Source organism: Emydura macquarii, unplaced genomic scaffold (assembly GCF_026122565.2).
Source record: "Emydura macquarii macquarii isolate MOO-44397 ecotype Brisbane River unplaced genomic scaffold, CSIRO-AGI_Emac_v2 contig_3530, whole genome shotgun sequence".
NCBI lineage: Eukaryota > Metazoa > Chordata > Testudines > Chelidae > Emydura > Emydura macquarii.
Genome location: NW_027133667.1, coordinates 11202959 through 11218303, shown reverse-complemented (window position 1 = coordinate 11218303; position 15345 = coordinate 11202959). Strand labels below are relative to the sequence as shown.

The window sequence follows — 15345 nt, the reverse complement described above, 5'->3', positions numbered from 1 at the left end:
AGTTTACAAACAGAGCTAGGAAAAAAGCTTTTTCTAACTGCCAGCCATGGGATCTGAAAGTCAAGCTGAGCTCTTTCTGACCCATACATCATCACTAGTGAAACAGATTCTACAACTGAAATTTATTTTGTGAATGACAAGCTGGAAAAGAACCCGATTCCTCTCCCATAGCTATCCTGGCTCTCAAGGACTGAAAAAGAGATAACGTATATTTGTCACCACAGTCAGCAAATATTCTGAACACACACAGGGGAGCAAACAGAGTGACTAAGAAAATGTCATTGTTACAGTCATACTTCTGACCACACTAAGAGAACTCTGCCATCTTATTAATTCAAGACACTGTTGAAGAACTATACGACCCAGCCATGACTACTGGCCAGGCCAGTATAGTTTCAACACTTATTAACTAAGCAGTGAAAGGATACAATCCAGCCAGATTTAAATACAAGCACAGCAGGCAGCAGCCACCTGGAGACCAACATTCTTTAAAAGCTCTGCAATGCACATTCAGCTCCCTTCTCTCTCCAGCAGTGGAACCAGATCAGGGAGGCAAATCACAACCTGATCTCCACTGCTGATAGTTTGGCACCTGCACAAATTCTATGGCCAGCCACAGACACAGGTAGTAAAAAGCACACCCCACTGAGAAACAAACAGGAATACAGACACACATCCATCCATGCTCCCAAAGGTGCTCCCCCAAATACCAGGCCACTTTGCAGAGCAACCATTAACAGAAGTTTCACAAAATGAGTGTAAGTCTGGGCATCTGGCAAGCTTGATACCTACCACAACTAGTCTGTTCACCTGAGGAGACCCTCTGCTCCCTCCCAAGTAAACACTGCCCCGGCAGGACCCCACACATCCAGTTGGAATCTGCTCCATTCTCACGCTCCTCAAAGAGCAGCTTCATCACAGAGCAGGATAAATGTAGACTATCCATTGCAGTTAATCCTAATGGAGAGCTGTGTTTGGTTTCTCCACGTTCCACAAACACTATCTCCAGTCTAAGAATATTCTGCATTACCCTACTTTGAAGAGGAAAAATAAAGTCCAGTGGTCAGGCTCTGAGGCACTACAGAAGGCTTTCAGTCTGGCCCTCTATATCTGGTTGAGATCCCACAAATCATGGAAAGATAATCCATTGTAGTACTAATGCACTATTGCAGCTGTCCATGGAGAAAATCCCCTTTCAACCAAGAAACCCTCAAGCTCTTTGATCCTCTCCAACACACAATTATCTTAAAGGCAAAATGGTCCCCTATGCCCTAGCACGACATACTGGGCTGAAAGAAAAGAAAGCAAGAATGCTATACCAGGTTTATTCTACATGGCTGCCCTGTCCTAGAAAGCAATGCAATTCACAGACTTTCAGTGGAGACACTAAGCCTCGATGTTTGGTACCTGAACACAATGTGATCACAGCCTCCACAACCACTGAGAAGTCACAACAGTTGAGGGGAGTTATTTCAACAGGACAACTCTGATGATTGAAATTACTGCTTTTATTTATTTATTTTTACACTGAGTTTGACTTTTCACCATTTGTGTTTGATTTGTGCAAGGCTGCCACTTTAGACAGTGGAATTAAACTGGTCAGTTTCATTTTGTGTTTGGGTTCAGGACTGGAGGGGAAGATTTAAAGGGGAAACTGTCAATTTGCACCTTTTACAAGAGTATGTCCTGATTAGTAAAAACTCCTTATAAAATATGTGTAGGGGCTTTTTCTTCCCCTGTTTATCTTAAGAAGGGTCTTTTGGATGGGCCTATGCCTACCACCAACTGTGCTGAGGTTCACCCACACCTCTCCCTCCTTGCACACACACTTGCACACCTTACCTCTTTTTACCTGTTCAATTTCAATTCTCCTGCTGCTGCATTTTCTGTTAAACACCTTCTGGCCAGGCATGCACTAATAACACCATGAAACTGACTATGTGCTAAGTGCTTTCAAACAGCAAATATGCTAACTGGGGGGGGGGGGAAAAAGTAGTTTCTAGTCTCTTCCAGCTATAGTAATCTTAGGGGTTACCCATAACAATGCTAGGCCTAAAATTCTCAGATGGAAATAGAGTTTTCAGATTTACTATATACCTTTAGTACAACACTCCCTTCCCCCCCTCTTTTTTTTTTTTTTTTTGAGGTGTCATTAAGCAATTCATATTTTGGGCCCAAAGCTAGTTGATGATGTACCTGTTAAATGACTTCAGCAAGGGTTTTTATGTGGCTTGTATATTTGCAACATACAAGAAAAAGGTGCTGTGTTATTTATCCCCCTCCAACTCCTTTCCTGCATTCTAATCATTGACTTAGCTCCATTTAGGATTCAAGCTCTTAGGTTCTTAAGCTTAATTTTCACCTCCCCCTCCCTGCAAAAGACCCGTGTGGTTTGACTCATGGATAAACGGATAAAATCTGTACTCGGGCTCCCGAGCGCTCTTGCTTCACCTGCAGTGAAAACACTAGTTTTTACAGATGCACCCTGTTTTGGTGGTGTGACTGTGAAGCTTGGATAGCTATTCTTCCTTCTGCTCCTAGTATGGACTTAATAGTAAAGAGGAGGAGCCAAAGCACAAACTGTTTCACCAATGAAGAGATAAATACAGGCAAAGCCCATCTCAAATCTTAAGGCTCCTATTATATCATGAATCCTTCCCAGCAAGAGCACTGCTAAACTAAGTTTCACAGCTCCCCAAATACTGTACATGAGGCCTTGTCTATACTAAACAATACACCAAACTGATTTAAAAAAACAAAACAAAACATCAGTAAGTTACTGACTTAAGTTAAACTGGTTTAACCCTTGCTTATATTGATTTAAATCTATCTAACAGAGGTTTTCACTATTTAACCAGATTGATTTTTAATTGATCTGGTTAAACTGGTGCTCTTTTTTAGAATAGATAAGGTCTAAGAGACATTACCGTCCTCATATTTCAAATCTCTCTGCAGTAACCTTTAAAACCAAACGTGTTAATTGTATGCATCAGGACCAACCTCTCCAGCCACCTTTCAGAATTTCCATTCTTGCTGAGATTTCACAGCTATATTTTCAGTAGAAAAGCTGCATTTTAGCTAAGAGTTTATAACGCAAAATATGTCCATAAAGAACTACAGCTGAATTGAAAAGGAGGAGCTACTCAGAGTCAGTTTGGAGTGATAATCACAAAGTAAAGTCCTTGAATATAGTTTGTGTGTTGTGCTCAGTTCAATTAACTCAATCTTCAAAAAAGAAGAAAAAAAAAACAAAACAAGCATGAAACCAAAAGGAATATTTGTGTTCCGGCAACTTTGACAACAAACAAAATGCCCTAAAATCCATTTTCCTTATCAAGTGTTTTCTCTGTTTTTTTAAACAAAGGACTCCAGAGTACTTCTAATTACAGGAATGTCCCACCTAAGAGAATCTGCTAACACAGCCTTCCAAGAAACCAAGAGAAAAGGAGGACACAATAGAAAGGAGACTTGCTAAAGGGAATAGATCTGTTAAATTAACACATTTTCTGTCAACCAAATCAGCTGCCCCTAGTGCTATTGTTGCTGAAACAATGGAGACCCCAGGAATGGGCACCCATTAAAAGGAACAAGCCTGCTGAAAGGATACACTCTCTCTGAGGCACAGAGCTTGTGTTTAACAGGATTCTCTACTGTAAGGAAGGAGGAATCACTAGGCTGCATTGTTCTCACAATCACAGCAGATGCTGTTGCTTTTTAGTGAAAAGGGAAAAATTAATTTTCATAAACATCTGCAATAAGCTTTAAAACAATAAACTTTTAATTTGGTTACTTTTAACTCCTTGACAGTCCTCATTTCCCTCAAGTCCTTTTATTGAGGTTGTTTTTTTTGATATATCCTATGAAAGCATCCATAGACGTTAAAAAGGTTAATTCTTCACCCATCATGCAGGCACAGCTATACAGTGCTATGTGGGGAGAGAAAAAGCCCAGAGATGTACTACACACAATGTTGCACCACTTTAACTAAAGGTATTATTTTATTATTATTTTACATAGATACCAAACTCCTGTGTGCACACTCAAGCCACTGTAAACCTGGCTTGTTAATTAAAACAACCAGTTTTAAACCAATATACATCACACAGGTTTGCACGAGTTTAATCAAACTGGTTTAAGCAAGATGGTGCAAGTTTGTGTGTAGACAAACCCTTACAGGTGCAAGCAAACTGATATGTCATGTTTGAACTGTTATACACAGGAATTTGCACTGATTTAACCTAACTTGGCTTTTAAACGGATTCAGGTTAAACTGGTGTAGCTTGTATGTGCAGACAACTCCTTAAAGTCATACCCTGTCTCTTGACCCCAGATTTAGTGACCCTCATTTGCAGATCTAGAGAAGCCATAACAAATTCTATTGGGTGTCCTGTACAGCAGAAAGAAGCAACTATGACATGAGTAAAGATGATGGGATTAGAGGGGTAAAAGGCAAACCAAACCAGATATTCCAAATCTCCACCTTCATCCTCCTCAATATCTTGGTTTTACACCAGTGGTCATACTCCCCACTATTCTTGAAATCTTGCCCTCCCTTGGCTTTCATGGCTCTGTGCTCTTCTGGTTCTACGACCTCTGATCGTTCCTTCAGTGTCTCCTCTTCCTCCGCTTGCCATCTTTCAAGAATGTCCCACAGGACACCACAACTCTTCCAGCACCCTCTCTCTGTAGGGCCTTTTCTACACTTAAGAATTTTAGAAAAAGTTCCTGCCATGGCTAACACTCGGTCAGCTGTACCAGTGCACCTGTGGGAGCCCCATTAACACAGCTCTAGCACCAGGGTAGTAAAAATTTCAGAAGCCTGGTCTACAATTTCCCTCCCAAATCTCCTTCACGCTCCCTATCTTAGTCACAGCTGGGAACACCCTCCTTTCTGTCACACAGATCTATGGCCTGGGCATCATCTGACACCTCCATCTCTCTAGACCTGTACTTCCAGAGTGTGTCCAATTCTTGCTATATCTTCTTCTATATCTATAACATTTGTAAGATCTGACCTTCTCTCACTATCCACATCATTAAAATTCTTGTTGAGGCCCTCATTATCTCCCATCTTGACTACTGCAATCCTCTTTCTCTAGTCTTTCTGACATACACCTTGGGTCCATTCAAAACACTGATGCTAAAATAATCTTCCTGGTCTGTTGTTCTCACAATGTGACTCCCCCATGCCACCCTTCTTCAAGTTCCTCCATTGGCTCTCCCTTTTCAACTGCATCAGAAACTAGGTTTTAGTTCAGAGGTGTCAAACACCTAGACTGCTTGATGTATTTTTGAGACTGGCATGGTATATTCAGATTATGCAGAATTCAAGTGTTCATTATAAAAAAAGCTTTCAGCTCCCCTAGTTGTGAATATGTGAATCAAGTGTAAATTGATGTAGTTTTGTTTTCCAGTCTGCAGACAACTTGAAACAATAACTGAGAAGTTATTCATATCCTGAAAGCTACAAGAGAGGAAATATACAGGATGAAACAGCCAGCTGGGGCATGCCCTGTTTATGAATAACATAAAGATAAAATAAAGATAAGATGAAGAAAGATAAAGGATTGTTCTGGTGTATCTTGGGGTGCAAGAAACACATGGAATCCTTCACCAAGGAGGCCAATAAAGGACTGCATGACTGATCATGAAAGGAGGATCACAGCCACCCTGGCTGTAAAGCACTGCAAGGATTTTGGCTGAGTAGTATTCTACAAGATGTGAGAGTATCTTGTTAATAAAGTCTATGCTCTAGAATGCATGTTATGATTTTATTTTATATATAATCCACTTGTTTCCAATATTTAAACTTGCTACTACTTGAATCTCTATGTCTTGTTAAATAAAATCAAATATGTTTATAGTGGAATCAAACTCAAGTGCTGTGTGTGTTACGCAGAGCGGTGATTTGAGGTGGAACGGGTAACCTGGGGTGCACTCACTGTCTCTTCAGAAGCAGTAAATCTGTGAAAATTGTGAGTATACAGTGGACCAGGAGCTGAACACTCCAGGGAGATGAAGGCTGGGGTGCGCCAACTGCTAACCTGTCGACTGGGGATTACACGACCTGGTGGGGAGTGTTTGCATCGCCTGTGGCCGATGGACCTGGGAAGCTGACCCACGGCAGGCACAGATGAGGCTTCCTCACGGTAAAGGCAGGTGACAGTGAGGTGCCTCACAACCCTTGATACCCCCAGGACGCATCACATTGCCATTTGAAGTGTTAATTTTTCACTTCTGATGGTTTTAGCAAACAGAATAAGGCAGGTGGTAGGAATGAAGCCCAAGAAGGTGGGAACAGGTTCAGGAGAGGAAATATACAGGGAAAAGACACAAAGAGAAGAAGAGGAGAAACAGGGAAAGAAAGAGAAACAGGCAGCAGAAAATGTACTGGTCCTAAAGCATATTTTCCCCACTAAGTTATAGCGAATGTGACAATCAAGAACCAACTAAATGATTGATAACTAAAAGCTTAGTTCCTTCAAAAACATCCTATTTCCTCCCCCCCTTTGATGTTTGTACAAACCACTGATGTCACACTGAGAGTTCCATATGGAACAACAGTAGTATGCAGTTCTGAAGTTATATATATTAGTCCAAAGACCATAGTTAAACACAGATTTTGGATATCTCCACAGAATGAATTTGAGGCTTTTTGTCTAGACCTTATCTTTGAGGTACTTCAGTTTATTCGCATACTACACATTCATTCTGTATCTTACCCCAATGCACAACACCTCCTCTCCACAGCCAACAATGCTAGCCTACATAGGCTTCTCACAGATGCATCTCCATACTCCTCATACATGGAACAATCTCGCCGAACTAGTCTGTAAAGCTACTGTGCAGTTTACTTTCAAAATACGTCAAGGTCCTGTTCAACCTATGATGCCTATAGAAAAATGCTAACTGATAGCAGAGAGGCAACTGGCTAGTAACTTCTTATTTATTTACATCTAATTTAAAATATCTAACCAACTCAACCTTATGTAGCTATAAACATAGCTAATCTTTGTATATGCACCCACTTACTACAGTTTTCTACCCCATTTGTATTGAGTTATTGTCACACCTACTTGTTGCATTTGCCTTACGCCATAAGCTCTTCCAGGCAGGGACCATCTTCCCCTCTGCCCAATGTCTACCACAATGGGATCTCATTATGTTCTCTAGTTGCTATTGTAATACAAATAATAAATAATAATAATGGGGTGGTGGCCCAAAGTTGTAGCAGCAGTTGGGTGAGATTTTAACAATATTGGAGTGAATCATTTACATAATTCTCTCAATACAAATCAGCTAAAGCACTGGAAAAGTTACTAAAAGAAAGAGTTGGTGGGTACAATGAAGGCCCCCCATACACTCGTGGCAAGCTGGACCTAAACTGCAGTAAGACTATAAGTTTCTGTGATACTCTAGTTCAGAAGAATAGAAAAATTTTGGAAGCTTAATTTTCATGTGCCTTTACTTTTTGTATCAATTCAGCTACATCCCAGAAGTTGATAGCAAGGGAAGCTAGAAGTTCTGAAAAGTTAAGAGATTTTTCTACCCAAAAAGGCATCAGAGGCAATTTGAGATGAGGCAAAATGGATGTTCCTGCTAAAATGTTAAGCAGTAAACGGTTGACATTTAAAATTGCCATCTTTAAGTTTCAGAGTAAACAATCCAAAGAAATGAATGGGTCCATACAAACATTTCAGAGATATTAAATATTGATGGCAGAGTCAGGAAAAAAAACTCTGCATTGGTTTAATATTCTGCTCTTTTTATGAGGTTTTCTATGCAACCTTGGCATACAGCTAGCAAATATTTATTTTCAATGTAACATTAGGCTCCAAAGTACTATTTTGTGGCAAGAAAGATACCACAGTTCTGTGGTTGTAACATCATGGATTACAAAGAACTCCGGGTACAGAAAATGAGGAGCACCCTAAAAGCATGGTAATAAGTCCTGGTATGGGGAACCATCGTTTTAATGTTGACATATCAAAAAAAGTGAATTTAGAAGTAGTGCTCTAAAAGGCCAGTGGAGGTCACAAAACTCTGACTCTGAGGCCTTGTTTTCACTAGGAAAAAACGGTATATTTTTAACATGTGATAAAATCTTAGTGTAGCAAAGTGGTTGTAGTTTTAAACACATATTAAAAATATACCATTTCTCCTAATGAAGACAGGGCCCAAGAGGTGCCTGAGAGTGAGGGAGAGCTCACTGCATAGCATTCCCACTTGCTCCAAACATATACACCTTCCTGATGACCAGTTGAAATTGTATTGGTTCTTACCTTTCCAGAAACCATATTGTTTGCCTTTGCTACCAATTGCAATAATGAGAGGCAATGGAAGTAGCATGAAATCGATAAAGAGCAACAAGTCAGAAAACTGAACAGATAGGTATGTAGATACAGAAGGTAAAAATAGTCTGTTAGAACAGCCTTGCATTTTCTTTGGGAGGGAGGGAGAGAATTTGGTAACAATACAGTCAGTGTGTGAACTACATTGGCAGGCAGAGAAGCATCTTAAAGCCATAGTGAAGTTATCAGAGGCAATTTGCCCAAAGGCAACTTTAAAACCCACAGGAAATGATTTATATTTCCCATATGCAATGTGGCTTTCCCCTTTTGCAAATAAACTAAGTTAACAATGTTTTGACTATTTTCAAGCACATACTGGAAAGTCAGCCCCTTATGACCCACCAATGCAATGATTCTTAAACTGTAGATCATGGCCCCTGGGCACTTGCTAAAAGAACCAAAACAGCTGAGTGGTCACATGATTCAACTACAGCTGAAAATGTTCAACACTAATATTATCTCCTACATAAACAATTGCTGGAGCTGTCATAGGGATGCTTCTATATGCAATTACTAATGGGAGGGGTAGGTGTCCAGGAGACGCACTTTATCAGGATGTGGTCTGCACTATGGCTAGGTCCTGATAGGGGAAGAGTTGCTTTCTTCATTTATGATAGCTAATATGATTGCAGAAAAAAACTTTTCTGCATGTCAAGACAAAACTTAGAAAAAAGCTGAGAAACTAAGGGTTTGTGGTCAGTCCTCACTCCCAACTAACATTTGAGGGGAAGAGAGCAAAAAGTTGCCAATGTTAACAGCCATAAGAAAACAAAATAATTTGACTTTTTAAAGCCTGATACAAGTTTGTATATAACAGCTGGCTAACAAGCTGTTCCTTAAAAACAGTATGTAGTATCCTAATTTTACAAAAGCATGTGCAAGATTCTGCATGAACCCAAACATGTCCAATGTACACATACACACTCACTCATGCCCCACTGAACTTTTGACCTGGTTGTAGCTGAACCCCTCCTGAGTCCACTGCTGTGTGATGCGGTGTAGATTTGAAAAGAGGAGCCCTGTGCCTTGTCAGGCAACTGCATCTGCTGAAGCCAGCATGGGGGCTTGGTGTTCAACACCGCCCTTCCCATAACAATACCCAGAGCCTGGCCTGATGGATGCACTTCTTTATCTGAGCCAACCAGCTTCATAAACCCACTCCCCTTCTCCAGCCTTTCACTACGCAATGGTCCAGGAAAAAGAAAACAAAACATCTGCTTCCCAGGTTTCTGACACGTACAGCTGCTGATGGCAGCCCACATCTGGAAGCTTCAATTTTTTTCAGTTCAGTAAGTACAGGGCAAGAGGTTTGCATTTAAAAAGGAAAACAAAAGAGCTCAGCTGTATCACTGAACTAAAAATTACAGAGAACTTTCCAAGTATTATCAAGCAATCTACACAATAAAGCTACCTTCCCCTGTACTCCAACTATTGATGACACACAAAGGGGGAAAAAAAATTGGCCTGTGTCTGATTTTACTTTTTATTATGATGAATAAAGCCTTTAACAAAAAAATCAGAAAAAACCTTTCATGTTAGAAATTCAGATTTTCTCTGTGGTGACTGGAGAACTAGTGAAATCTGACATTGCAAGAGACTGAAAGCCAGCAATTAAGAAAGGAAGGGATTTTTAAAAACAAAAAGAAAAAAACCCCCAAAAAAACAGTTAGGGCTTGTCTACATTTAATATGACAGCATAGTTAAAATAGCAAAAAACTTTAAGCTGCAAATCTCCCCTGAGTGTAGATAGTTATAAAAATGTTATATCAGTATAGTTTGTTCAGGAACAAAATTAAGCTATATTGATGTAAAGTGCCTCAGGCTATGTCTACACTACAGCTTATGTCGGCAGAATTTATATCGCTCAGTGGTGTGAACAAACCACCATCCTCACCCCACCCCAAGCAACATAAGTTACACCAACATAAGCACCGGTGTGGACAACACTATGTTGGTGGGAGAACTTCTCCTGTTGACATAGCTTCTGCTGTTTGTGAAAGTGTTTTTATTATGCTGAAGGTTGGCATAAAGCGTCTTCACCAGATGCGCCGCTGCAGCACTGAACGTGTGGACATGCTCTTATACATGCCATCTAACTACAGCTGCATTAGGGCTTTTACTGACATAACCCATGTCAACAACAAAAAAATACACCCATCACTGACATAGTCAGGCCAATAAAACTTTAAGTGTAGGCCGGCCCTTAGTTTCAGATTCTGTTTGTTTGTTTTTTTATAACATCTGCTTATAAACTCTAGTGTCCTATGAACACTTGGAAGGAAGGATCTCTTTGTGGAAGAGTGCACACCAGTGCTCCTTCAGTTAAGGTGTGAGACCAAAATATACATCTGAAAGACACTCCTCCACACCCCATAAGGTCCTCCAGCACAACAGAGGAAAACAAGATTGCAAATGTATAATATTACTCAGATTAGAAACAAGCATACCCCGAGTGACATTGTTAAACCAACATACCCCCCAGTGTAGACTGTAACTGCCTCTTGGGGAGAATCCTCCGGTCACTGTAGTGAGTGTCTACACACTGAACCACTATAGTGGCTCAGCTGCAGTCCGGCAGCTGTGCCGCTGCAGCATTTCTAGTGAAGACATAACATACGACACTCCTTCCCAATTTCTTTCCAGATGATAACTGCCCTACCCTAAACAAGTTCTAGGAACTGATATGGAGCCCAAATTCACTTCACTTGAGACGCAAGCCAGATGCTAATTGCCTCCTAAGCTGAAATCCTAGTGAGTTGGCCTTTTTATCATTATAAATTCAGGTTCCTTGGAAGACTTCACATTGTTGGGCCAAAGAACTTCCCCATTCCCCCTTTAGTGTTTTGCATCAATAGAAGGGGGAGGAGAGTTCCCTTTCCAAAGTAGTTGCATCACTGAGAGACCTTCCCGTCTCCCCTTTCAAGATTTCACACTGCATAAGGGATTCCCCCTCTTCAGAAATTCACATCCTGCTCAAGGAGTTTTGCCCTTTCAGAATTCACACATCCTGTTGCACTTTAAGCATCTCTGGAAAGGAGCCTTTGGAATTCGCATTCATGGGGCAATTACGGTCTTAAAAACACTCACGGCCATACCGTTCTCTCAGTTTACTGCCAATATGCACCAAGATAGCATTTAGAAGCAAACAGAAAAGGTTTCTTACTGTGCCACACTTTATTTGCAGCATTTACCACCCAAAATACAAAGTATTTACAAGGCACTGTCCACAACCATACCTACATACCTGAAAATATATTCCAATTTAGAAAATAGTGCATTGCAGAGAGACAACGTGCTTGTAGCACTGTGGCTTCATTGAAATTTCCATTTGGCTCACTACAGAAATTATTTGGAAGTTGCACAGTGAATATAAATGTTCCCCATATGCATCAATCTACCCCAATGAGAAGGTTTATCTACATTTCACATAATGAAAACAAGCATCTTCCACCATTAAGTTAAACATCCAACATTCCCCACTTTCCCCCGACCACAAAAAAAAAATTGTCCAGGCAGAAAGACTCTTACCAGTTTAGCAGAAGAGGCCAAACAATCTAAAATTAAATACAGCACACTTCCTTGTGCAACCACATTTCAACAAAACATACCCAGTTTTATTCAATTTATGCTCTTTGCTGTCTAACTCCAACCCCATCCATGGTCTTCTTGTATGTCTCCAGCCAAGCCTGGGGTGACCCGAGTGTAGGTCACTGCAGGACAAGCTCCTCCTATTACAGCCACCATTTTGGGCAGTGACTGGGGAAGGGAACACATTTTATATTCTGTAAAGCACTGTGCAAGTTTCCAACACTAACACTATATTTTATAATAGCAAGCCAGATGATAAAATCCCAGTGCTATGATAATCTGTTATTTGATAGATCAATGTGTCAGTGTAGGTGCTGACCCTCAAAATCCTGGCTTCTTATGGATCTCAAGTTGTTTGTCTCAATTTCTTTAATATGCTCTTTCCATTCGCTTTAGTATTTCTTCTCAAACCATACTGCACTGTTGCCCATTTTCACCAAGCAGCTTCCCCAGTTATCTACTCAATATTTTACTCATGCATCCTTCCCACAAAACCCTTGCAAGTCATCTTTACCACTTGGCAAAAACTCTGCTTTTGGTGTACACTTTAAAGTTTGCAAAAAGCATCAGAGAAACACCAAAGTTCTTACATCTGTTGCAAACAGATGGGAAACCCCAGGTTTAATCACATTGGTCTAAGCAGCTTATGATCTTGGGAGTAAGAACTAGAGACCCTGGGAGGTCTATTGGGGTACACCCTTCATTCCTCCCTCCCTTTGATCTTGTTATTCTCCATATTTCACGAATTCTGAAACACACACAAATTCACACAATCTGTAGTGTATAACATTAAGGAAGTATATGGTACTGCATTTCAAATCTTTATGGGCATTGGAAAAAAAATCAAACAAACAACAATTTAAAGACTACATCAAAATAACTTAAAACTTAATTTTGAAACAAAAGTAAGAATAGCCATGTATATACTGGTAAAAAGCTAGCCAAAAATCGTTACTAAAAACCATTAAGAATGGGGGGCAAGGGGCGGAGAAGGAAAGCAGAACTCGCACAGCAATTTGCTTCTATAACAGAATGATTTTTTCTTTCTTTCTGTAACTAAGATTGTAGCAATTGACTGACAGTTTAGAGTGGTATGCTTAGATGCACTGAGGGACAAAAATCACCATTACCACCACTTGTTCCAAAACCGACATTCGGAGGGGTTTCAACAAGACACCGCCTCCCCCCCCCCCAAAAAAAAAAAAACACACCACCACCTCTCCCCACAACAAGCCAAGCCCGCAGGGGCAGCGCGAGACGGGAATAGCTAACACACAACCAGCCTCTGCAGCGCAGCCCCTCGGGCTTGAGTTCGATTGTCACAAAGCCCTGGGGCAGGGGCACCTCCATCCACAGCCGGAGAAAAGCCCAGCTCCCCTCCCCTCCCCTCCCCTGCAGGGATAATGGTGGCACAACAACAAACTCCAAGCCATCAGTCCGAGGGGACACCTACCTCCCAGCGAAGGGAGTGGGGGGGGGGGAGGAGAGAGACATGAGGAGGGTCCAGTCCGGATCTTAAGCATTAGACTGCGGGGTGTGTGTGGAGGGGAAGCGGCCCCTCCCTCCCCAGGGGTCGGCGCTCATGGAGAGCAGCACGCAGCACATGCCTGGCTGGCACTAGTCAGCAGCCCATGGTGGAAGTGGGCACCCGGGCAGCTCCCGGCGCCAGGCCGCCCTGAAGTTTGTCGCGGGGGGCGGCCTGGGAGCAGACGCGGCTCCGAGTCTGTCTAGAGCCGGCCGAAACCCGAAACGAAGCGGGATCCGGTCCGTCCCCGGGACTTGGGGCAGTTCAAATCCGGATCCAAGCTTGGCATCGCCGGTCCCTCGGGGCTGCAGGGACCGGCTCCAGCCAGACCCTCCCGGGGCAGAACCTCCGCCAAAGAAATTTCCCGTGTACGCCGGGATGCCCCGGGAGAATCCGCGTTTAACCCCCTGGCACGGAGAAGGGATCGAGCCCGGGCTGCGGGGAGGGGACGGCTGCGTCCCCCAAGGCAGAGGGGCCGCTCCCCAAACACCCTCGGGGCTGAAACCCCCGCAGCCCGAGAACAGCCGGCGAGAGAGCGCGAGGGAGCTCCCCGCCCAGCCCCCCAGGACCTCGGGCAGCGGCTCCCTCTCAGCACCGGGACCAGGCGGGGGAGGCAGGGCAGCTGCCCGGGGCCACGGCGCGAGCAGAGTTCCTGCCCCGGGGCAGCGCTGGGGGTGGGGGTGGGGGTGCTGCGGTGCGGTCCCGCCGGGTCCCCGCTCCCCGCCCGGGCTCACCTCTATCTCGAAGTCGGGCAGGCGGAAGGCGGTGCGGAAGAGGGAGCAGAAGTGAGCGATGGCCGGGACTTCCCACCAGGAGCGGAGCTCGCCCAGCCCCGCCGCCCCCTCCGGCCCCCCGGTCCCCACCACGCCGCAGCCTCCGTCCTCCTCCGGGCACATCTCCCGCTCCGTCTCCGCGCTCCGCTCAGCAGCAGCAGCAGCCCCCCAGCACCAGCGGCGGCCCCGCGCTGCCCCCTCGCCTGCGCATGGGGCTCCGGGCTGGCGCCTCGGCTCGGGGGTCTCTAGGGCCGGCGGTGGCGCTGCTGCCCCTGCTGCTGGCGGCCGCCGCGCGGACCCATCCTTCTCCGCCTCCTCGCGCCGCCGCCGCTGCTGCTGCCCTCTCCATACAATGTAACCATCGCACCGCCGGGGAAACAGATGGGGCCGGGGGGAGGGGAGGGGGCTGCAGGGCAGGGTGGGGGGAGGGAGGGGCGTGGCATATGGAAGGGGGTGGTGCTTAGAGGGAGAGGGCGTGTCTAGGGCATGGGGGCGGTGCCATTGAGGGAAAGGGCGGGACCTGGGAGGGAGCGGGTCCGAAGGGGGCGTGGTTCGGGGAGTGGACAAACGAGGGGGCGGGGCTTGCGGCAAGGGAGGCGGAGCGAAGCTAGGGACGGGTCGGGCGAGCGAGAGGCAGGCAGGGGGCGGAGCTTGGGAAGCAAGGGGACGGGCGGGGCGGGGCCGGGGGAGGAGCTGCCGCCGCCACTGCAGGGCCGCGCACGAGGAGGGGGCGGGGCCGGCTCTCATCACAACAACAGGAGCCGGCTCGCGCAGCGCTGCCCGCCGTCGCTGCTCAGCAGCCGGGGGGGGGGAGGTGCAGGCACCCGCGCTCGGGGCGCGCTCTGGACGTCCCGCCCCCTCCCTGGTGCTGCGCCCTGAGGGGCAGCTGCTCGCTCACTGGGGCGGGCTCGCGCTGGATGGCCATTGGCGGGGGCGGGAGGGATGGGAAGCCGACCTGCTGTGTAGGGTGGGCCATGTCCCACCACGGCATGGGCGCCTGGCTGGTGGGGGTGCAATTTCTGGGCTGGGTCCTGGGGTTGAGCTGTTGTGATTTAGGAAGGTGCAGGTAGCAGAGTTCCTGAGTTATGCAGCCAAAGTGGCTGTGGGA

The 15345-nt window shown here is 44.8% G+C and overlaps 1 protein-coding gene across 1 annotated transcript in view; it reads right to left on the bottom strand.

The window, feature by feature from the left end:
• The window catches only part of CECR2 (CECR2 histone acetyl-lysine reader), a 118778-nt gene extending 104510 nt beyond the window's left edge, over positions 1–14268 (bottom strand). The window contains exon 1 of the mRNA XM_067536049.1: positions 14199–14268. The gene's annotated coding sequence lies outside the window, so the exon portion shown is untranslated. The remainder of the gene's footprint in view (positions 1–14198) is intronic.
• Between the last annotated feature and the right edge of the window lie 1077 nt (positions 14269–15345).